A 24769-nucleotide genomic window follows, 5' to 3' on the forward strand; every position below is an offset into this window, starting at 1 on the left:
CTTCAGTAAGAAGTGTGTCAATCCAGCACTGCGTATTGTTGCTTGTTTGTCTCATGTTTAGGTGCTAGTTTCAATTTTATTATTATTTTTTTTTTGGCTTTTGTCTTTTGGGCCACACCTGGTGACGTTCAGGAGTACCTCCTGGTTATGCGCTCGAAATTGCTCCTAGCTTGGGGGACCATATAGGATGCCAGGGATCAAACCAGGTCTGTTCTGGGTCAGCAGCATGTGAGGCAAACGCCCTACAGCTGTACCATAGCTCAGGCCCCATTGTTTCACTTTCTTTATCCAATAAAATCAAGTGCAATTCCAGAATGTCTCCATTCACTTCAAATTAGTCAATAACTGCAAACTAGCTATGCTAATGAGGTCATGAGACCCTCTTCCCTTCTTTATGGAATGCAAAATTGATATTTCATTATCTGTTGTTTCTGTCTAATTCCTACCCTCTATAATTTCTGCCTTTAGAACCCAAGAAATTCTATTTAAAAAAAATAAAAAGGCTTTGTTCCTACCCAAAGAAGCTTTCAAAGATTAAAGAAAGAGGGTATTGAGGGCAAAATACCTGAGAGAAATTTTTGCAAGTTAGGAAAAGAAGAGACCCTCGGGCAAGGTTTTTAGATGCAGAGAATGAAACTAATTCATGGGTAAAGAATCTTGACATGAAATTGGAGCTGAAGCAGGGCAAGTGAAAAGCGTGGCTTATCTGGGTGACAGAGGACATGTCTGGGAGCTTGGGACCTATCTTCTGCTCCAGCAGCTCTGGCTGGACTACACAAAATTAATGGGCTTTCATATTTTCATTTATAGTCTGAGAATGGTATAAAGAATGGAATCAGTCAGTCAGGATTTGGGTCAGTGCAATGTCAAACATCCAAACAGATGATCCAATAGTCACAAGAAGACAGGCCACCAAATCCCAAATATGTCCCCCTGCTTTTCTCTACACCCTATACTCTGCATCCTGTTTATAGGGTCTCTGAGGTACCATAGTCTGGCTTCAACTTGTTATTTTAAGTGCATTTTTGACCAAGTTTGGTTAATCTATAAAAAAAGAAACTACTGACTCTAGAAGATTGATGTGATTATTAAGTCTTAGCTTCGGAAACTTGTACATGAAAAGGACATTATCAAAAATTCTGGGTAGTAAGTACTTTTATGTATAAAATCAGATAAAAATTTAGTATATTTTACATTATGATAGCTCAGCATTACAAGGCTTGTTAACCAAATAGATATTTCTAATTCACATGTCTAGAACTGACTAATTTTATATATTTAAAGAATATTTTGTTATGCATAATGAAATCACCAGATTAAAATATGAATAGTTCTTGTTCTTTGTTATGTCTCTATGGTGTGTGATGAAACTTCATTGTTGTTTTGATTTACATCTCCCTGATGTGTTCTGGAGCATTTATTTGGATTTTGGCAAATATAGATGGCATTTTGGCCATCTGTATTTCTTCTTTGAAGATGAAATGGTTTATTTCTTCCTCCCATTTTTTGATTTGGTTAGATGTTTTGTTGTTGTTGTTAAATTCTGTTAGTACCTTATATATCTTAAATATTAGCTCCCTATCTGATAGATGTTGGGTGAATATTTTCTTCCATTTCCAATTTTGTAGGTGCCTTTATATCCTAATCACTGTTTTCTTTGAGATGCAGAGGCTTCTCAGCTTAATTGTAGTCCCATTTTTTTTGTTTATATCTGCTTCCACTTGTTTGAACAGTGCTGTTTTCTTCTAGAAGATGCCTTTAGTTGCAATGTTATGAAGTGTTTTACCTATGTGTTCTTTCATATGCCATAAAGTTCTGGGTCAGATAGCAAGATCTTTAATCCATTTGGATTTGACCTTTGCACATGATATATTTGGAGGTCTGAGGTAACTTTTTCGAATGTGGCTAATCAGTTGTCACAACACCATTTGTTGAAGAAGCTTTCCTTGCTCCATTTTAAACAATCATTGCTGGAGGGGATGTGGGAAGAAAAGAACTCTCATTCACTCCTGCTGGGAACTCTGTCCAGTCACTTTTATGGAAAACAATATGAAGATTCCTCAAAAAACTGGGAAGTTGAGCTCCCATATGATTCAGCTATTCCACTCCTAGAGATATACCCTAGGAACAAAAACACAATACAAGAACGTCCTCTGTATACCTATTTTCATTGCACTCTATTTACAATAGCCAGGATCTAGAAACAACCAGTGGCCTGACAATAGATGTGTGGCTAAAGAAACAGTGGTATATATGCACAATGGACACAATGGAATACTATGTAGCCATCGGGAGATATGAAGTCATGAAATTTTTCTATATATTTTTTCCTATATATGAATGGGCATATAATTTCACTCATCTGTTGGATTTAAAAATAATAAAAGATAGCATGGTAATTGTTGCATGAAATAAGTAACGATGGGGCTGGATTGCGGTGGATTTCTCTCCATGCCATTCCAGTCCACGTGGCTCTGCAACCTTTATGCAGTCGGCGAGTCCCAGGCCCAGGTGAAATCACTTACTCACACGCAGGCTTCAGGAAGAATCATCTTTATTCATGCCCTAACCACCACGTGTGTGTGGCCTATTCATAACCTTTCAAGCATTCGCCCTGCATCTTATAATTCAGTCATCTCCCCTTTGGGCTCCATGCGGCCCAAAGATCCAAAAGCCGGCCAAGAGACAAAGGGGACCGAATCCCTTTCGTTCCAGGCTTATCTAACTTTTTCCCGACCCCTCCCAGGAATGGGAGGTCTTGCAGGTAGGGTCACACCTATTATCCGGTTCCCTAGACCCCTCCCAGAAATGGGTGGGTCTTGGGGTACACCACATTTCCCCCTTTTTTAAATATTTTCATGCGCCAACGTAATAAAGTGAAAATTAATATACCAGCCCTTTTCAAAAACATATTTTTGCAAAATATACTTTACACCTGTAACCTAAAACTCTATTAATGCTTTTTTACCAAGCACTATTTTGGAACTTTCATGTTCCTAAACTTTTAAACTATATTGGGGGATATATTAAGAAAAGGAGGAAATGTGGGTGTACCCATTTGAGACCCTAGACCCTCCCATTTCTGGGAGGGGTCTTGGGAACCGGATAGTAGGTGTAACTTTACCTGCAAGCCCCTCCCATTCCTGGGAGGGGTTTGGAAAAAGGTAGATAAGGCTGGGACCAAGGGAATTCGGCCCTTTTTGGCTCTTTGCCCTTTGGCCGTTCCTCTCTTGGCCCGGCTCGGCTCCCTGGCTTTTGGATCTTGGGGCCACTTGGAGCCCAAAGGAAAGATGGCTGAAAGGAGTTTAGATGCAGGGCCAAGAGACAAAAGGGACCGAATCCCTTTCGTTCCAGGCTTATCTAACTTTTTCCCGACCCCTCCCAGGAATGGGAGGTCTTGCAGGTAGGGTCACACCTATTATCCGGTTCCCTAGACCCCTCCCAGAAATGGGTGGGTCTTGGGGTACACCACAGGTAATAATACCCAGAGACAATAGAGATGAGGCTTGAGATGAAGCTTACCACAAAGATTGGTGAGTGCAGTTAGAGAGATAACTACACCAACTACTATCATCATAAAGGTAGTGATTAAGAGAAATAGAATGATTGTCTTGAAGATAAGCAGGAGTATGGGAGAGGTGGGAGATGAGGCCATTGATGTTATGAAGGTTGCACTGTTAATGGGGGTGTGTACTTTTTATGACTGAAACCAAACTTTAAACATGTTAGTAATTATGGTGCTTATAAATATTTAAATTTTAAAAAAGCAAAATATATGGATAAAATATCAATTTCTTTTCAGACTTTAAAAGCAGATTTAGTTTGATTTGGCTCTGAGAGAGACTTAAATTTTTTCTTACTCAAAATAAAAAAGTTGGGCAGCTCTCAGAATGATTTATGAATAGGTCTCTGATGCATAAAATCTCATTTTCTTCAATGCATTTGTCAAAAGATTTTCCGATGTGTGTCCTGCATAGGACTTGGTTGGTGAAATCCCCTCAGTCTTCCATGCAGAAGGTATAATTTTGCTAAAACTTTTTCTTGTCAGGTCTTGGGCTGATCATATTTGACTGATGTGTTGGTGTTCTTCCTTTAATTCTTGCACTATGAACTTTATATCATGTTTTACTTCCCTGCATATTAATGCTTGGTTTTACCTCTGCAGATGAAGTAAAACCATAAACCTTAGTCCTATCAGCCAATTAGGATTCATCTGACAAGTGACACTTTGTCTTTTGTGTGCTAAGTCAGGAACAGTAAAAAAGACAGCATCTTGTTTGCCTTTCCAAAACTATAACCCCATAGAATAGAAATTACATACACCTTTTGCTGACTTAAGCATAATATGGATTTATTACATGGAGAATATAGATATGAATATTTTTAACATTCAATGATGGCTTAAAAATTATTTACTGTCCTCATGATCGTTAGGAAGCCGGCATTATTTAATCTATCACATCCGAACATTATGGAAAATTATTTCAAGATTCATAATTTTTCAACTTCTCTGGTTCCCACACAGAATATGCTTGCTACATGGGGAAAAATGATTTCTGACTAGGTCTCACTGCCTTTTCAAAAGCTTATTTGAGAAGTTCAGGAAATATTTTCTAAGAGGAAGTAAAATTTGAGCCCTAAACAAAGTGGATACTGCTCAGAAAAGTATAGGAAAGAAATGATTGTTGAATTTATATAGTACGAACATTCTAAGTAAAATTCAAATCCTCACCTTGAGGTCATGGTGATTAATTTCCATTCCAAATGTAACTCTTCTTATAGTCAAGAAATCCAGCAAATATCCCCCTGTGACCAACAGCCCTGTGAGCTGTTGGCAGAATTAATAAAGCTGTCAGGGTTTCTTTGGAATATCACACGTCTCCCTGTATGTCATTTAATTGTGAAGTGTAAATATGCATATGGCACATCAGGAAGACTAAATATATTAGTCTTTAGGGTTTCAATTTCTGTTTCTCTACTCATTTATCAATTTTGATTAAATTAGGATAGAACATTTTGATACAAAAATACAAAATTTATGTAGTTTTATAGGAGAATGACTTGCATTGTTTATACAGTTTGAGTATCTAGGGAGAAATATATATTTTTCTAATATGCAGACTTGGATACTATAAAATGTTCTGTATATAATATTATGCTCACAGCTTGGGAGAAGTTGAGGGAAAATGCTTCTGGCAAAAAAAAAAAAACCCACAAATATTTTTCAGAAGAAAAAGTAGAAAATCTTGGAGCTGAGGGAAAGCACAACTTAGTTTCTCACACTTTAAATACACTGTTTCCAAAATTGACTCACAATTCTCGTGAAGCTTCCCATAGGAAGATTCTGGATATGCTTTAGAGATGTTTTTATAAACTAAGTGAAAATTTTTGGATTATGAGACTATCAGTTTATTATTCAGCAATGACTTCAGTGCAAGGCATCTCATGGAAAAGTAGAAGACAAACTTGTTCTTTATGTGAATTGGAGCCTGATCTTCGCCTTAATATTCCCCAAACCAGTAGAAGTTTTCTAATTTGCACTAAAATATTGTCAAGGAAGAGAAAAAGTCAGTGCTTCCTGAGTGTCCATACTGTTCCATTTTGAAATTGCAACCTATCTTTCAGCTGTCATCTATAAAAATATGACCTTAAATTTATTTAAATTACACCTAAATCTAGTAAAAGTCAAAATCTGGATTCATCAAAATCTGTACATGTTTGTGTTGATGGGTCCAGTCCAATAAGAGAACATTTGGTCCCAAACTACCTTTAAAAAGAATAAAACAATTTATAAGTGGTTATAATATATACAATTAGAATCCATGTACCGAGTCTTTATTAAAGCTTATTATTATTTTTATTGAATAACCATGATTTGTAAAGTAATTCATTATTGAATTTCAGGTCTATGATTTCCCAACACCAGTCTCTTCATGGAAGACCACTTTCTTATGCTAATGTCCTGTTCCACTCCCATACTCCAGCCTGCCTCTATGGCAGGCACTTTTAAATTATTTTCAGCATCGCTTTATCCTCCAGAGTGGCTGCTTCCCTCCACTATTGTCAGAGTTTCTTTAACTGGCCCACTCCCCAAGCCCAAAGCTTTTTTTCATATGTTTTGTAATTTGCTTCTTTATGAATATCAGTCTGAGTACAATATTTAAACATATTGTTTACTGATATGTCAGTATAATTTATAGAATACAATGGGTTATAATATAAAATTTATTAACCACAAGCAAAAAAGTCTTACTATGTATCTCATTTTATAGATGAAAAATTGTGATCCATATACTAATAAATATATTCTAATTCATATATAGGCGATGTTTTTCTCTATAATGTTAGTACTTGGGGCAACGTGTTTATCATATATAGGTATCATATGCCTATATATGTGAAAGATATCTATCACATGAAAATACTTAAATAGCCCTGTTCTCCTTTAGTCTTCCAGACATATGTTTTCATAATAATGTGGAGTCTATTTAAAATAGAACACATGTTATACACCAACATCTTCTCTTCCAACCTGGCTCTACAAGTAACATGCTAAGCAGAGCTCATATTTTCTTATTTTCTCACATTTTCTTTCAGTTTTCAGTTGATCCCTAGCCATATCTTGGTTCTGAAAGTGTTTATATTATTAGTAGTTTTTGTCCCATCTCCCTGTGAATGAATGAGAAATGGGACATGTTGTCAGAAAATTAGACAACAGCTTGTCTAAGAGTCATGGTCTAAACACAGGTGGAAGCAAGAATGAGGTGTATTAAAATTACTGGAAGCAACTAAGGATGTAGCAAAAGAACAAATTGTCATTTGCTGTTGATAGTTATATTGTTTTATTTAGCTATTTTTGAAAAAACAGTATGTATATTTATAAAATTAACACTAGAATGTTGGAAAAATAGTACAGGGAATAAGATATCTGCTTTGCAGATAGCCAGTCTCAGTTTCATCTCTGGCAACATGTATAATCTTCTGAATATGATCCCACATATGATCACAATCAGGAATGATCCTTAAACAGAGAAAGGAATAAGATATTAGCATTATTGGATGAGTCCAGAAAATAAGACAAAAAAATTAAAATTAGAGAAATTAGAGATACAACTCTCCAAAATACAAATGAATTGCTTCAATATATCGTGTACACCAATTTCATTGTGTCCCATAGAACAATAGTTAGGATATAGAAACAACCAAATGTCCATTGACGAATGAACAAAACAATCTGTGGCATGAATTTATGTATATGTATATTTATAAATCAAGAATGTTTGTGTATATACATATATATACATAAAATATACATAATATACATGCACAATGGGATATGTTGTGGCTACAATAATGTTAAATGGGGTTCATGAGATGGCTCAGTGGGTAAAGTACTCACAACGCATCAAACCTGGGCACTACATATAATCCCCCCAAAACTGCCTGGAATGATCCCTGATCAAAAAGACAATACATCACAGACAGGTGCAGCCCAGAAACCATAAAGGACAAGAAAAAAAAAATAAATCTAAGACTGAAATGATAGAACAAAGGGTAGGGCATTTGCCTTGCATTTGGCCCACCTGAGACCTACCCAGGTTAGATATTTAGCATCCCATTTTGTCCCTGAATTTGCCAGGAGTAATCTGATAGCAGAGCCAGGAGTAATCCCAGAGTGTTACCAGATGTGGCCCAAAAGCTAAAAATAGTAATGGAAGGGAGAGAGGGAGGGAGGGAGGGAGGGAGGGAGGGAGGGAGGGAGGGAGGGAGGGAGGAAGGAAGGAAGGAAGAATGGAAGGAAGGAAGGAAGGAAGGAAGGAAGGAAGGAAGGAAGGAAGGAAGGAAGGAAGGAAGACAGAAAACAAAGAAACAAAGAAGAAAAGGGTTGAGCCGTGGTGGCACGGAGCAGTAAGGCATCTGCCTTGCTGGCACTAGCCTAGGACAGACCGGGTTCGATCCTTCAGAGTCCCATATGGTCCCCCTAGCCAGGAGCAATTTCTGAGGCTGACCTGTGTTTGCTCCCTGGAATACTGCATGGTCCCTCAAACATAACAAGGTGTAATTCCTGAGTGCAAGGCCAGGAGAAACCCCTGAGTAATGGTGTATATAGCCTAAAACAGAAACAAATTGTGCTAGGGTCTGAGAGATAATACAGAGGGTAAGACATTGGCCTTGAATGTGACTGATTGTGTTTTCACTGAAAACCCATATGGTCCCCTGAGCACTGACAAGATTATGAGTGCAGAAATAGGAGTAAATCCTGAGCATCTCTAAGAGTGACCCAAAAATAAATAAAAATTGTGGTATATAGGTGCTCATTTGCTTCCTGAATCTACCCTCTTGAGATGGGTACTTTCATAATTTAGGAAGCACATATAGCCATCCTCTCTTTCCTTTTCTTTCTTTCTTTTTTTTTGTATTAATGACTTTATTGGTATGCAGTAATTTTCACAAATATTCTTGCTACCGAACTTTTTCTTCTTTTTTCTACTCTGCCATTTTATTTCTTAGTTTTTCTTTCTATTTTTTCAATAACTTTGCTTTCCCTTTTCTTGAAACAAATGTAGTATGATCAGCTATGTCAACTACATGATGCATTTTCTTTAAATATAAAAATTAAAAAAAATATATATAGGTTCTTGGGAGTGCAGCAATAGTACAATTGGGAGGGTGTTTGCCTTGCACACAGCTGACCGGGCCATTCTCTCTTTTCTTGAAGGCAAACATCCCATTCTGGGAAATGACCCACACATCAGTGCTTGGGATATGTACTTGGTTTTTTCCATTCTAGAGAAACATATTTTTTATTATTTCTCTCTTGAACACATATCTTTATATACTTCTCTCATTTTTTTCTTCCCTCTATTTTCTGAATACATTTTTTCTTCAGAAATCTTAGTATGTTAGGGGTGGAGTGATAGCACAGCTACGGAGCATTTGTCTTGCAAGCAACAACCCAGGAGGAGCCCGGGGTTCAATTCCCAGCATCCATATGGTCCACTGAGCCTGCCTGGCGTGATTTCTGAGCATAAAGCCAGAAGTAACTCCTGAGTGCCTCCGAGTGTGGTCCAAAAACCAATAAAAATATCTTCATGTGTTAATATAAATAAATATATAGTCACAATTGAATACTATGCAGCCCTCCCATTCAAAATCATGCAGTTTGTGTCAGCTTGGATAGATATGCAATATATAATGCTGAGTTAAATAACCAGAGGCAAAAAGGAAAATTGGGATAATCTCACTTATCTGTGACATTTAGAAAAACAAATGAAAGGTAGGGATGTTAGTAATTGATAACAAATCTTAGATAATAAAATACAGCTTATAGTGCCATGGGGAAGGGATGGGGAATGGAAAACGAGGAGGAAATACTGGATGGAAGTTGAGGGTCTTGAACTCATAGATTAAGACTGGGTCTGGGGCCGGGCGGTGGCGCTGGAGGTAAGGTGCCTGCCTTGCCTGCGCTAACCTAGGACGGACCGTGGTTCGATCCCCCGGCGTCCCATATGGTCCCCCAAGAAGCCAGGAGCGACTTCTGAGCGCATAGCCAGGAGTAACCCCTGAGCGTCACCGGGTGTGGCCCAAAAACCAAAAAAAAAAACCAAAAAAAAAAAAAAAGACTGGGTCAGACATGTGGTAAGAACCTTATCCACTGTACTTATTAACTGGTCTCATCATTTTTTACAGTATGTCATATCCCATTTTGTCTATATACTATAGCTTCTTTGTTCATTTAGCCTTTTATTAAAAGAGGTAATAGTAAACACTAAAACCATAACAGTCATTCAAAAAATAATGAGAGAATAGATTGGGGTTAAGTAATTTTTGACTGAAGGTGAGGTACTGATGGGCTTGGGGACCATGGGCACTGGGGGAAGAATGCAATCATTGTATACATTAATCCCAGAAACAAACATTACCCACTTCCTTAAACTATAATAATAAAAGTAAAAAGAAAAAGAAGGCTAGAATAGAGCCCTTTAATGCAGAGCAATAAAAAAGTACCCTCCCAGATACAAAGAAGAAACTACAACGTTGAAGCAGTAGTTGAAATGAATTGATTCAAATTATATCATGTGGCTGATAAGCTGGTATGTCATCTACTTTTCCTTGCTGAATTCTTACTATTTTAAATGAAAAATAAAGTAAGATGCACAGACTACCAGACTATTTCAGAAATTGTTTTCACTTGAATAAAATATATTATTTCCAGAGTCAGGCCTTAGTGGAGAACATTGAGGTCACCTGTGGGCCCTTGAGATGTGGCCACAGGCCCCCAATCAGGGTTTCTATTAAACTGAGAAAGACTTCTTTCTTGGGGTCTCCTTGAATTGGGCCTTTAGGAACACCTCAGTATCACTTATCTGCTAGTAAAGCCTCAGATAAGATATTCAGCACTCTGCAGATTTCCCTGCTGTGCTTCCAGTGTGTGATAGGAGATTTGGGATGCTTTGTGTCTGCAATCATTGGAAAAAGAGGCCATGAAAAATGTCAGGGAGAGGGATTTTTTCTCTATCCAAGATTGAACGAGAAAGTGATAAGAGAGGAAAGCCTCTGCAGACTGCCCTCAAAAAAGCAAATGCATGCTGAACAAAAGAGAGCCTGAATATAAGAAGATAAGGCAGCTACACAATTGGTTACTGACTGTGGAACATATATTCTTTCAAGTCAGAACCTTATCCAATACAATGCATTGGAGCGCATATGTACATATAATAATAATTTTTAACATGCTTTAAGATTTCCACTATTAAAATACATCAAAACAGGTGATCAAGTTGAAGAAAAAAGGACAAAACATGTCCATTAAAAAAGGGTTATTTTCTAGAAACTTTATCTACCCATGTCTAACATGTTAACCAAATAAAGCAGACTGATAGAGAAGAAATGCAATATTTAATTAAAATGTAATACAGTAAATAAAATATCTTTGAATGCTTTATTGAAAAATTCAAATCTTAGAAGTCAATGTAGTGAGCAAAGAAGAATTCTTGTTCATGAAGACTCTGTTTCAAGTCACAGAAGGTTTCCTCGCTTTATTGAAAAATTCAAATCTTAGAAGTCAAAGTAGTCGTTAAAGGTAAGGTGTCTGCCTTGCAAGCGCTAGTCAAGGAACAGACCACAGTTTGATCCCCTGGCATCCCATATGGTCCCCTCAACCCAGGGTCGATTTCTGAGCACATAGCCAGGAGTAACCCCTGAGCATCAAATGGGTGTGCCTCTCCAAAAAAATAAAAAAGAAGTCAAAGTAGTGAGCAAAGAATTCTTGTTCATGAAGACTCTTTGTTTCAAGTCACAGAAGGTTTCCTCTTTTACAAAACAACAATGAAGCTTTCAGGTCATTACTAGTAGAAATGTATAGGATACTCTTCTTTTAAGGCCCATAATGTCTAGTGTCATGAATGCCAATCAAAAAGATCTTTTAACTTTTGTTAGTTTTGAAAAAAAAAAGTGACAATGCCAGTTCACTGTATTATTTTTAAGTTTAAATTAACACAATTAATTTTTGTGTTACAGCAATATAAATGGCTGCACAACAATATTCCTTATCAAAATACAATGCTAGATATTTATGTTCCAAAAGGTATATGCATGGTCATGTTAAAATAAATGGATTAAAACAAAATGCTCCTTTTTTCCACCCCAATTCTCCCAACATCAGAATAAGTAATTTAAGTCCACAAAATATCTTTAATATTTAGTTTGAAAATTACAGCTATGAATTTGCCAAAATTTGGTTCCTTTGTAAAGGATTACTAGTTCTCTAAGAAATGAATTATTAGTACGTAAAAGCAGGATTCTGCCTTTCTGGTTACTGGACAGTGTCTGGATATAGAGTCATCCTTGGTGACTGGGAACCACCTATTTAACTGTGCAAACTGAAAACTGTGCATGCTGACAGCTATGATTTTGAAAAGTCCACAAATACTGTTAAATGAATCAAGAAAACAAAAAGCCAAAACTGGTTTGACTAAATCAGACAACAATTATGATGGATCTAGGTCCTACATGCTTTGACTTGGTTGGGATAATACATTTAAAATAGAGAGAGAGAGTACTGCATCTACAGGAATGGATATATTTGAAATAAAATGGTATAAAAGAATTAATAAAAATAGATTTATTGAGATGGTCCTAGGACCATCAAGTCCTAGGATCACAGCTAAGCTACTTATGTGGCTTCAAAGGTCCATGATTAGATAGCAAAGGTGAAAGAAAATGGTCTAGACATAAAATGGTATATTATGAAGTTGGAGATATAAAAATAAATCATTTAACTGCATGCATGTAAGAATGATGGGAAGAGGAGGAATTGACATCCAGTAATTCTAATAAGGGCTTCTGAATCTATATACTTTCTGTTTTACCTGAAATATATGGGCATAACTAAGATAGCATCTTAATTTCTATTTCTTTTCATATTGACTTTATGTACATAAAATTAGTTTTTGCTTGAGAAATTGATCTAACTTTGTTTTTAGGTTTCAATTACTTTGTGATTATGACATAAAATTATTCTTACTCTTCTTTATTTGAGACTTTGCTATAGATAGAGATCATCAAAAATTAAGTAGAGAAGAAGCTTATTTCAAAGATATTTTTAGTTTACCCTGTGTCTCATCTAGACTTTCAGTTATAATTTATTTTAGATTTTTAGCTCAGATAAGATGGATTGGCTTGATTTCTGAAGTATGTATTTTCTCCAAATATAAGGCACACTTTTAAATATATTATGAAGGTGACATTCGTTAATAGGAAGTAGCTGTAATATATAATGTATACATATATCATATGTATGATATCTACTGGGCATTTTATTCTGAAAGAACTTACATAAAGTAATATGAAACCTGAGATACTTAAAACATTTTTGGTTTGCTCCTTACAACTACTAAAAAAGAGAAAAGAGAAAAAAAAAGAGTCTACTAAATAATACAAATTTAAAGTCAAGTGTTGGAGATATAATACAGGGCTTAAGATGCTTACATTGCAGATGATCAACCAATGTTCTATATCCAGCACCACATATGATAACCCAAGCATCCACCATGAGGAGTTTCTTGAACACAGCCAGCAGTTTTTTGAATATTGCAGTATGTGTTGACAAACAATTAAAAAAAGTTGAATTAATTTAACTCTAGCTTTTTCATTATACAGAAAAAGGAATAAGTAGATAAGCTTATGTTAGTAGATATGTTAAGCTAATGTTAGTAGATTAGATCTTTCTTATCACCTGTTAGCTATAACAAGGCTTTATGTTGATGATTAATTTGCTTAGGCTTATAAAGTCTGTTTTTTCTCTGCAAAATTAGACTACATCATTTTGATGAAAGTATACATTGTGCAAAAAAATATCTTTCATAATGTTAGTGTTAAATATATCATACTCATATATCATTTTAATCACTATTCATTTTATAAAAATTAATTTGGGAATTACACAAAATGCTTTGTTCTAAGAATAAGGAAATTTATAATATCAAGCAGGAAGCTGAAGCATGAGGCATATAGCTTGTAGGCAGAACTACCTGACCTGCCAATAAAACAAACTCAAGGACCCATAGAGGTCAGAGACTTAAGCCAGTGGCATGGCCTAGCAAGCCATTGGCCATTTTTGGCCACAAGATAATTTCTCACCCATATAAGCTCCCTTGAGAACTCCCCAAAGACCAACAATGACAGGAAAAAAGCAACTTTCAACTAAAAAAGGACCCTGATAAAGCAGTGCAAAGTCCCCTGTGGGTGAAGATTGCAGCCCTGCAGACAAAATCATTAGTAATAATCTATATAAACTCTCTGAAATGGAATTCAGAGTGGAATTGCTCAGGATGTTCAACAAGCTTAAAGAAACAATGAGATATACAGCCATTTGAAAAAAGGGAGAATATGAATGCAGAAATGAGAAAAATACAAACAGAAATTTCAAAACTTAAAAGCTTGGTAGGCAATATAAAAATTAATTTAAAAGCCTCATCAGAGAAATAACTACATTGTGAACTATCTTAACGATGAAAATGTATGAGGGAAATAGAAAGCCTGTCTAGAGTACAGGCAGGGGTGGGGTGGGGAGGAGGGAGATTTGGGACACTGGTGATGGGAATGTTGCACTGGTGATGGGTGGTGTTCTTTACATGACTGAAACGCAAACACAATCATGTATGTAATCAAGGTGTTTAAATAAAATATAAAAAAAAGCCTCATCAAAAAAACAAAAAAGAGCTGCTAAGGACTGAGCTGAAAGATAAAATGCAGAAAACCTCCACACAACAACAGAAAATGAAAAAAAGACCTGGATAAATAAATAGATGAAAAGGATTTTGTGATAAATTCAATTAAGACAATATAAGAATCAATGGGCTGAGATAGTCACCAGGAAGTAATAGTCACATATAGCTAAGATGTTCTAAGAGCTGGAGAACTCATGCACATATATTCTGATACCCAAAAAGTACCAGCTTAAAGAGACCCACATAAAATTGCCCCGGAGTACATCCTTATCACAATGGTGGAAACCAGAGAATACTAAAAAAAGTGAGATCAGAAAAGGAAATTACACTCAAAGGGGGCCTATTTAAGATTTACAGCAGAATTACAGAAGTGAACCATCTGGGCCCCAAGACAGGCATGGTATATAATGAAAAACTCAATAAAATGAACATCTTACCAAGAATATTTCAAGATCCAGGCTCTCATGCAGATTTCAAGGAATGTTACACAACTTCACTAATATACAGAAGCTCTGGATCATCATAGATTCAAAAACACCTTTAAGAGAAGGATTAAAAGTGCTACTTTAAGGTAATATAAAATCCCAAAATACAGCTAACTTCTATAGAAAGATAGCACAAAACACCTTGGCAATAGTCTCTACCAATATCTATTGACAAACTCACCAATTAAGAGACACAGAGTAGCAGGAGTTATTAGAAAATTGAACCCAATTCTTTGCTGCCTACAAAAAACACATTTGTACAGTCAGAACAAACACAGACTCAAAGTCAAAGGTTGTAAGAAAAACTTTTAAGCAAACAACCTTCTCAAACAGTCTGGGGTTTCTATACTAATATCGAATGATATAGATACAAGGCTCAAAAAGTTAATAAAAAAACAGCAAAAATCATTCCTTATTGATTAGCAGATATATAAACCACAAAGAACTCAAATTCTTAAATATGTATGCACAAAGAGGCACAAGCAAAATACTTAAAACAATTGCTAATAGACTTGAAGGAATGTACTGGTATATTATAGTATATTATAATGGTAGGGATATATTTTAACACTGTTCTGTCACCTCTTGAGAAACCATATAAACTAAATCTCAGTAAGGAAATACTGCTTTGAAGAAAGAAATAAATGATGGAATAGAGGGCTTACTCATATATATATCTTATATATGTCATATATATGTCTTTTCATCCCAAAAGCCAAATATACATTCTTCTCTAATGCACATGGGACATTCTAGAGAATAGACCATATGCTGAGACAGAAAACATATTTCCACAAACATAAGAAGATAGGAATCATATGAATTACCTTTTCAGACCATTAAGCCCTAGAAATAAATTAACATCAGAAACAGAAATGTAGAAACAACCAAAAAATCTGGAAACTTATTATTGAACAACCAGCGAGTCTGAGAGGAAATAAAAAAAAAATCAAAATATTCCTGGAAACAAACAAAAGAAAGGGTATGAGCTACAAGAACTTATGGGAATCAGCAAAAGTGATAATAATAAGAAAATTTAGTATTGCAAACATTCATCAGAAAGGGGGAAAGGGCCCACAAAAACAACTTGATTAAACAACTAAAGAAAATTTTAAAAAATGACCAAGAAAAGGACCACAAAGCAGGTTGAAGGAAGGCCTTTATAACATTTAGAGCAAAAATTAATAAACTTGAATAAAAACATTCAAAGGCTCATTTAGTTAGTTCTTTGAAAAACTAAATAAGAATGGTAAACCATTAGCAAGACTCATAGAGAGAATCCTAATAAACCCAATCTGAAACGAAAGTGTTGAAGTCACAGTAGACACCATAGAAATTTAAATACTAATCAGAAAGTAATTGAGACTCGCTTTGCCATGAAACAAGTGAGCCTTGAAATAATGATAATCTCTTTAACCTTCACCGCCAAAGATTGATCTGGATTATTTGGAATAGCTGAACAGATCTATTAATATTGAGAAAATTGACATGAGTAATCAAAATCTTTCTAAAAACAAAAGCATAGATCCAGATGGATTATTTTAAACCTTTATGTATAATGTACTGTCAATCCTTTTCAGGATCTTCAAGGGAATTACAGAAACAGAAACACTCCCAAGTAGTTCCTATGAAACAAATATCACCCTGATACCAAAAGTAGACATACCTCAAAAAGACAGAGAGAGAGAGAGAGAGAGAGAGAGAGAGAGAGAGAGAGAGAGAGAGAGAGAGAGAGAGAGAGAGAGAGAAAATGAATGTGCACATAGCTAAAGACAATTCTGAAGTACCAGACAGATAAATTTCTGTAGGTGTTCCCAATCCATTGACTGCCTAAAGCTGTCTCCTATTATGCTAATGATGACTTACAGATCTCATTTAGGAATGGGGGCTGATTGCCAAAGGAAACTACATCTTCACTAGAGAATTAGAATTTCCAATGTTCTCTTAATTCCCTTGAATTTTAGAGACAGAGGGATAGAGGTTGAGTTCAGTAACCAATAATCAGTTATTTAATTGATCATTATTTGAATAAAGTATCAAGTAAAATAGGGGTTCAGCCAACTTACACTGGAGAACCATAAATTAGATTTTTTTTTGTGTTACTATTATGTCAGTTTTCAAACTCCAGAAAGACAGAATGTCTTTATTTCTTTGGGCCTAGCCTTATGTGTATCTTCCTCTGTATATTGTTTTAAATATTTTGGTATCTTTTATAATAAACCTTCAATCTAGTGACTATGCAGATTACTTCTTTAACTATTTGAATCACTATCAAATTAATAGAATTTAAAGACGGATTTTATGGAACTCTTATTTATAGGCATGAGGTCTTAAATACAAGTAGCAACCTATGTTCACTATTGGTATCCAAAGAATAATGCTATCTTGTGGAAACCAAAATTAATCTGTTTATTATTTTGTCAATTCTATATACAGAATGTCAGAGTGTAGGATATTTGTAGGGCATCCAGTGGGTGCCTTTTCTTCTTACACACTTGCAATTATTTTTATAATTGAGTTTTAGTCATACAATGTACAACACTCTCATCACTAGTGCATATTTCTTGCCACTAATTTCTTGCCCTCTCACCCTCCCCAGTGCCCTCTTCCCTTTCTGCCTCCATGGCAGGCAAACTTCTCTTTATCTTCCTTTTTGCCTTATAGCCACTGGGATTTGTTATATTGTTACTGTAGGGATAACATGCATATCATTTTATCTCCTTTTAGTACCATGTTGTTGTCGAGAGAGTGATCATTTCCCACTATCATTGTCAGAGTTGGTCAGATTCTTTCTGTCCTACCTGCACTCTACTTTTGGTTACAGCAAACTCCTCTTATGAACTGGTCCTCCAGGTCTTTATCTCTACTATCTCTGGATATTAATACCACATTATCTTTTTTTAATATTCCATAAATGAGTATATGTCTAACAAATATTCTATGTTTAACATTCTCCTGTGACTCATTTCACAAGGCATAATATTCTCCATTTCTATTCATGTATTAGCAAATTTTGTGACTTATTTTTTCCTTACAACTGCATAATCTTCCATTATATAAGGTACAATTATGTTGTGATCCTTTCATCTTTCTCAGACACAGTTGTTTCCAGATTCTGACTACTGTAAATAATGCTACAATAAACATATGAGTGCAGAGGATTTTTCTGCATTGTGTATTTGGCCCCCTAGAGTATTTTCTTTGGAGTGATATTGCTGGGTCATATGGAAGCTCAATTTATAGGTTTTTATTTTTTTTTTTAGAAACAACCATATTATTTTTCAAAAAGACAGGAGCAGTCTTCAATTTGCATCTTTTTGATGATTAATGGTGTAGAATATATTTTTTATGTGCCTTCTGACCCCTGTATTTCTTCTTTGAGGAAATGTCTACTCATCTTTTCCCATTTAGTGATAGGGATAGATGATTTTTTCTTGTTAAGTTGTATTAGTGCCTTGCATATCTTAGATATTAACCATTTAGTAGATGGTTAATTAAGTGAATACCATTCAGTGGGTAGTCTTTCTATTCTAGTCAACATTTCCTTTGAAGTGCAGAAGCTTCTTAGTTTAATATAGTTCCATCTGTTTATATTTGTTTTCATTTGCTTAGTTGTGTTCCACCTTAGAAAATCTCTTTAGCTTCAATATCACAGAGTGTTCTACCTGTGGTTTCTTCTATAAACCTCATGATTTAAGGTCTTTAAGGTATCAGTTTTTTATACATTTTGATTTGATTTTTATGCACAGCATTAAAGAGAGGTCTGAATTTATTATTTTTTTGCATTCACCTTTTTCTGCACTATTACTGTAGAAGAGGCTTTCCTTGCTCACTTCATATTTACAGTTGGTGTCTTGAGTATGATTGCTACAGAGAAATGTAACCACCTCTATACATTGGAAATGGGTCCAGAACTTGAATAGTACAACACACAGATATAAAATATGCTTTCAGATAAATTCCTAATTTTCCTAGTGCTTCTAGAAAAGAAGAAATGCTATGGTCTGAACTCCAATCCAAAAACAACAGGCCAAAATCTTCAGAGTAAAAGTATCAGGTCTTTGTAATTGACTATCTTCATATTAACTCTGAAAGAGCTATTATATTTTTACCAGTATTATTGATGTTCAAGCAAATTTCAAATCTATAATAACTTAACCAAATGCATGTTGCACAGGAGCTCTCCTAGTTTTTGAGTGATCTGTGTGATTTCAAATAGGTTAGACTGATGTTGCCTAAAAGAATTAGTAGGAAAGCTAGAAATAATTTTATATGTTATATTAACCTCACTTAAAAAAGAAAAAATGTAACAATTGACACCAATTTTAATAATATATTCTAATGTCAAAAAGTTATCCAGTTGGTTTTTTGTTTGTGTGTGTGTGTTAATTTTTAAAAGACAGATGCAGGAGAGATAATTCAATGGGATAAGTACATTCTTTGAACTCAATAGCCCTCTATCTGATCCTCAGGAGAATATGGTTCCTCAAATAACACCAAGAAGAAATTCCCAAGCACAAAGTCATGAGTAGATCCAGAGCATTGCTTAGCTTGACCCTCAAACAAAACAAACAAGAAAACAATTTTGTACATATTATGAAGAGCATAGCTTTTTGCTACAGTTTGAGATGTTTGATATTATGTCTATTTCTATTAATGTATACAACTCTTTAAGCTTACAGACTAGAAAGTATTATCATAATCAATTCTGTACATATAGTTTTCACATCCACAAGTGTCACCTACCCAATCCATTTATTATTATTTGGGGAAAATCAGAATATCACATATAGTCTGATTTATTGGATTGGGGGGGGGGGCATACTTAGCAATACTTTGTGATTACTCCTAGCTCTCTTCTCAGGAATCACGCCTGGTAGTGCTCCAGGGAGAAAACAAATCCAAGTTAAACATATGTAAATTAATTGTACTACCCACTGTATAATCTATCAAGCCCCCAGATCTGCATTCCTTAGACACTATTATAATGAAGTACCATTAACATTAATACTAAATATGCCATATGATGTGTTTGCAAGACTCATATTATATAACCAAAAATTTGTACTCTAGATTTAGACCTCCCTAGTTCATAGCAATCACCATTATATTCTGATTCATAAATTTGATTCCTTTATATGCTTTCTACACATAATGCTATTTAGTATTCACCATTCTGAACATCATTTATTTTATTTCACATAATACCTTCCAGATCATCTATTTTCCCCAAGAAAAAAATACAGCATTTCCTTCTATTTTCAGACCTGGGTATCAAAATTAGGCTCACTTACAATGTGAAGCACATGTTCTAATACTGAGCTACTTATCCAGTTTCTATTATTTTTCTTTATAAGGCACAATAGTATTGCATATTATATACATGCCACTTTTTCTCTATCCATTCATTTGTCAATGGTAATTTTAGATTGCTTCCTGGATGAGGTAATTGTGAAAAATACTGAAGTGAACACGGGACTACAAATATATTTTAAGATCCTGATTTCTATGCAACTTCTCATATACCAATATGAAGAATTCCTGTATCATAATTTCCATATATATGGTTTTTGAGGAACCTCCATTCCATTTTTCAAAATGGCCACATCTATTATAATTGTCAACAAGTATTATAATTTCTTTGCATCCTTACCAAAACGTAATAGCAATTGTGTTTTGGATAACAAAACTTGGATAACTGTTATCATAACTATTATCAGATGGCATTGTATTTATTTTTTTCCAGTTTTATTACTCCAGCAAGGTATTGTAACACCTCTTCATATACCTGTTGACAATTATTTTAACTGCTTTGAAAAAAGTCTAATATTTTTCCACTTTTTAAGTTATTTCTTCATTGTTGGTTATAGAATTCCTTATGTTACCTTATATGTTAATTTTATCAATATATATTTTAATGCAATTTTTCTCTTTCCATAGATTGTGTTTTTATCTATATCCTTTTTTGTGTAGGATTTATTTGGCTCAATTGCAGCCCTATGATCAATTGTATATGTTGTTAACCATGTCTTAGGTAACATATATAGAAAATCATTTTAAACCCATTTTCAAGGTAGTTTTAAACCCAATGTATTCTATAAGTATTTAATGGTTAATGGTTTGTTATTACATTTAATTACTTTTTGTTATTGCATTTAACCACTTTTTTAATCAAAGTGATTGAAAGATTTAATCAATATCAATATCACAATATAATATCTACATAACTTAAGGAAAGATATCCTAAAATTCCTATTGAACTTCTATATTTATTTGGATATGGTTGTGGTTACATCAAGAAATACTTGAGAATTTCACCCAGCTCTGCACTCAAAGATCATTCCCGAAAGGATTTGAACTATATATGCAGTGCTGTGGATCCAACTCAGTCCTACAAGCTGTACTTTTGCTCTGGACCTCTAAAATAAGTTCTGAACAATAAGGAAAATAAACAAGGTATATTATGGTTGTTTTCAAAACATATTATAATGCTTTAGTAATAAAACATGCAGTGACCATAAAATAGATTTAGTGATGTATGAAACCAGATAAATAGTCCAAATATTAGCCTACACATATATAGTAAATTGACCATCTACAGGGATAATAATGATGTACAACAAGAAATAAAAATGATCAGACTTAAACACCAAATCTAAAGCCAACTACAACAGAATCGATACCCAGTGTACAACAAGTTAGACACAGAAGGGACCACTTATACTAGAGCTCGGGAGCAAAGGATGGGTGATATGGGATGAATGCTGGGAACAGGGGTGGAGGGAGGACAACATTGGTGGTGGGAATGCCCCTAATTCAATGTCACTATGTACCTAAAATATTACTGTGAAAGATTGGTAATACACTTTGGTCAAAATAAAAATTATTAATAAAAAAGAAAGAAATATCTCAAATTGCTTTTGGAAAATAGTACAGTTACATGCAAAGCCATGTGATTTTTTATTTTATTTGATCAAAATCAAATATCCTGATTTTATATTTCATGAAAATGAAACATCTTAATTTAGATAGAAATATGTCATTTGCTGAACAGTAACATATAGAATAGCCAGGTAAATACTTTATTGATCCAATTCTCCTTCTATAGCAATGTTTTCTTCATTAACATATTTTACATAGAGACTTTAAGTTATATGCTGCACTTTAATTTCCTAATAATTTTGGAAGTGTGATATGAACCAAAAGCAAAGAGGGAAAACATTTAATTTTATATATTTACCATTATGTTATATATTCTTATATATATTTTTTTCAAAGTGTAATGAATTAAAGTATAAGAAAAATAGATACCTGCATATGAACAACAGATCCTACCACTTTACCAAATGGCTTTTTATTTCTAGATACTATAATTAGAATATTCAATAAGTATTCAGATATCACTCCATAATTTCTTTCTTTTTTTTTTTTTGGTTCTTGGGCCACACCCGTTTGATGCTCAGGGGTTACTCTTGGCTATGTGCTCAGAAATCGCTCCTGGCTTGGGGGGACCATATGGGACACCAGGGGATCGAACCATGGTCCTTCCTTGGCTAGCACTTGCAAGGCAGACACCTTACCTCTAGCGCCATGTCGCCGGCCACTCCATAAATTCAAGACTCTGTTATTTACTAGATTTTATACTGACCTATTTTTGTCAACTTTATTTTTTGACTTATGGATTTATTCTAATATCTAATTACTTGCAATTTATTTTCTTTCTCCAATATCCATATTTTGTCTTGAACCACTGTATCCCTTAACTTTTTTTTTTTGGAGGGGCACACACCATCATGCTCAGGGTTTATTCCTGGCTATGCTCTCAGAAATCACTCCTGGTTTGGGAGACCATATGGGATGCCAGGGGATGGAACCATGGTCTATACTAGGTTAGCCATGTGCATGGCAAATGCCCTACTGAGCCACCACTTTAGCCCCAGATTATTGAGAAAAGTACCTATTTTTAACATATTTTCCAGGACCTTGCTTTATTCATTTCTCTGTCCCTTTGGTCTTCTACATCTCTAGCATTGATAATGGGTACCTTCTCACCTTGAAACTTGAAACTTGCATGATTTGTCTTTAGATAAATATCTAATAGCCTATTGGTAATTCCAGCTTTATACTGATTTAATAGTATTCTCACTTTTTTTTTTTTTTTTTGCCAAGCTCTCTTAGGTGTGATGCTAAATATAGCAGTCAGAGGAACTATCCAATATCACAAAAAGTCAGTTAGTCAGTTGTCTAGGATAAAAATTCTTTACAAAGGGTCTTTTTGAATGTGGACATATGGTTTAAGATGGCAAAATGTGAATCTGATGTAAACAGATACAGGAAATAGGAAAAGTAGGAAATAAAGCTATTATGGTATATTGTTTTTATATAAAATTTTTATTTAAGCATCATGATTATAAGCATGACTGTAGTTGGGATTTAATCATAAAAAGAACAGCCCCCTTCACCAGTGCAACCTCCCCATCACCAATGTCCCCCCTCCTTTTCAAAACTTGACTGTATTTGAGGCAGGCATTCTTCTTCTCTCACTCACTAAGATTGTCAGATAGTTGTCAGTGTAGTTATTTCCCTAACTGCACACTACCCTTTGTGGTGAGCTTCATAATGTGAGCTTGTTTTTCTGGCCCTCATCTCAATTGTCTCTGGGGATTGTTAAAATAATGTCCTTAATGTTTCTTAAAATCCATATATAAGTGAGAATATTCTGTGTCTAGCTCTCTCCCTCTGACTTATTTCGCTCAAGGTAATAGATTCTATGTACATTCATGTATGGGAAATTTCATGACTTTATCTCTCCTGATGGCTGCATAATGTTCCATTGTGTATATGTACTACAGCTTCTTTAGAGCTTTTGTTGAAGGGCATCTTGGTTATTTCCAGATTCTGGCTATCATAAATAGTGCTGCAATAAATGTAGGTGTGAGGAGGGGATTTTTGAATTGTATTTTTGTTTTCCTAGGGTATATCTCTACGAAAGGTATATTTGGATCATATAAAAGCTCAATTTTCATTTTTTTCAGGAATCTCCATATTGTTTTTCAAAAAGGCTAGACTATACGCATTCCCACCAGCTGTGAATTAGAATTCCTTTCTCTCCACATCACTGCCTGCATTGATTGTTCTCTTTCTTTGTGATGTGTGCCAGTCTCTGTGGTGTGAGATTATACCTCATTGTTATTTTGATTTGCATCTCCCTGTTGATTAGTGATGTGGAACATTTTTTCATGTGTCTTTTGGACATTTGTCTTTCTTCTTTGAGTAAGTGTCTGTTCACTTCTCCCCATTTATTGATGGAGTTATGTTTTTTTCTTGTTAAATTATATAAGTACTTTGTATATTTTCAATATTATCCCCTTGTCTCATGGATATTGGGGGAATACTTTCTCCCATTCTGTGGATGGCTTTTGTATCCTAGGTACTATTTTTTTTTTGAGGTGTTTATCATCTTAATTTTGTCCCATAGGTTTATTTCTATTTCCAGTTGTTTGGAGAGTGTTTGTCCTCCTGAAAGATGCCTTTTATTTTAATGTCATGGTTTGTTTTTCCTACATGTTCTTCTATATACCTTATGGTTTCAGGCCTGATTTCATGGTCTTTAATCTATTTGGAATTGACCTTTGTGCATGGTGTTAGATGGGAGTCTGATTTTGCCTTTTTGAAAGTGGCTGAGCAGTTGTGCCAACACCACTTGTTGAAGAGGCTTTTCTTGCCTCATTTTGGATTTCTTGCCCCTTTATCAAAGTTTAGTTGATTATATGCCTAGGGACCATTCTCTGAATACTCAGGTCTATTCCACTCATCTGAGGATCTGTCTTTATTCCAATACCATGATGTTTTAATAACTTTGCTTTGTAACACATTTAAAATTGGGTAAAGTAATGCCTCAAATATTCCTTTTCCCAAGGATAGCTTTAGATATTCGTGGGTATTTGTTCTTCCAAATTAATTTCAGGAGGGTTTGATCCACTTCTTTAATGAATATCATGGGTATCTTTAGAGGAATTGCATTAAATCTGGATAATGCTTTGGGTAGTATTG

General features: G+C 34.8%; 1 protein-coding gene across 1 annotated transcript in view; it reads left to right on the forward strand.

Moving 5' to 3' along the window:
• CNTNAP5 (contactin associated protein family member 5) overlaps positions 1-24769 on the forward strand; it is a 939273-nt gene that overhangs the window by 266972 nt on the left and 647532 nt on the right. The gene's annotated exons all lie outside the window — the stretch shown is intronic.

The sequence above is a fragment of the Suncus etruscus genome, chromosome 5, assembly GCF_024139225.1.
Source record: "Suncus etruscus isolate mSunEtr1 chromosome 5, mSunEtr1.pri.cur, whole genome shotgun sequence".
Lineage (NCBI taxonomy): Eukaryota > Metazoa > Chordata > Mammalia > Eulipotyphla > Soricidae > Suncus > Suncus etruscus.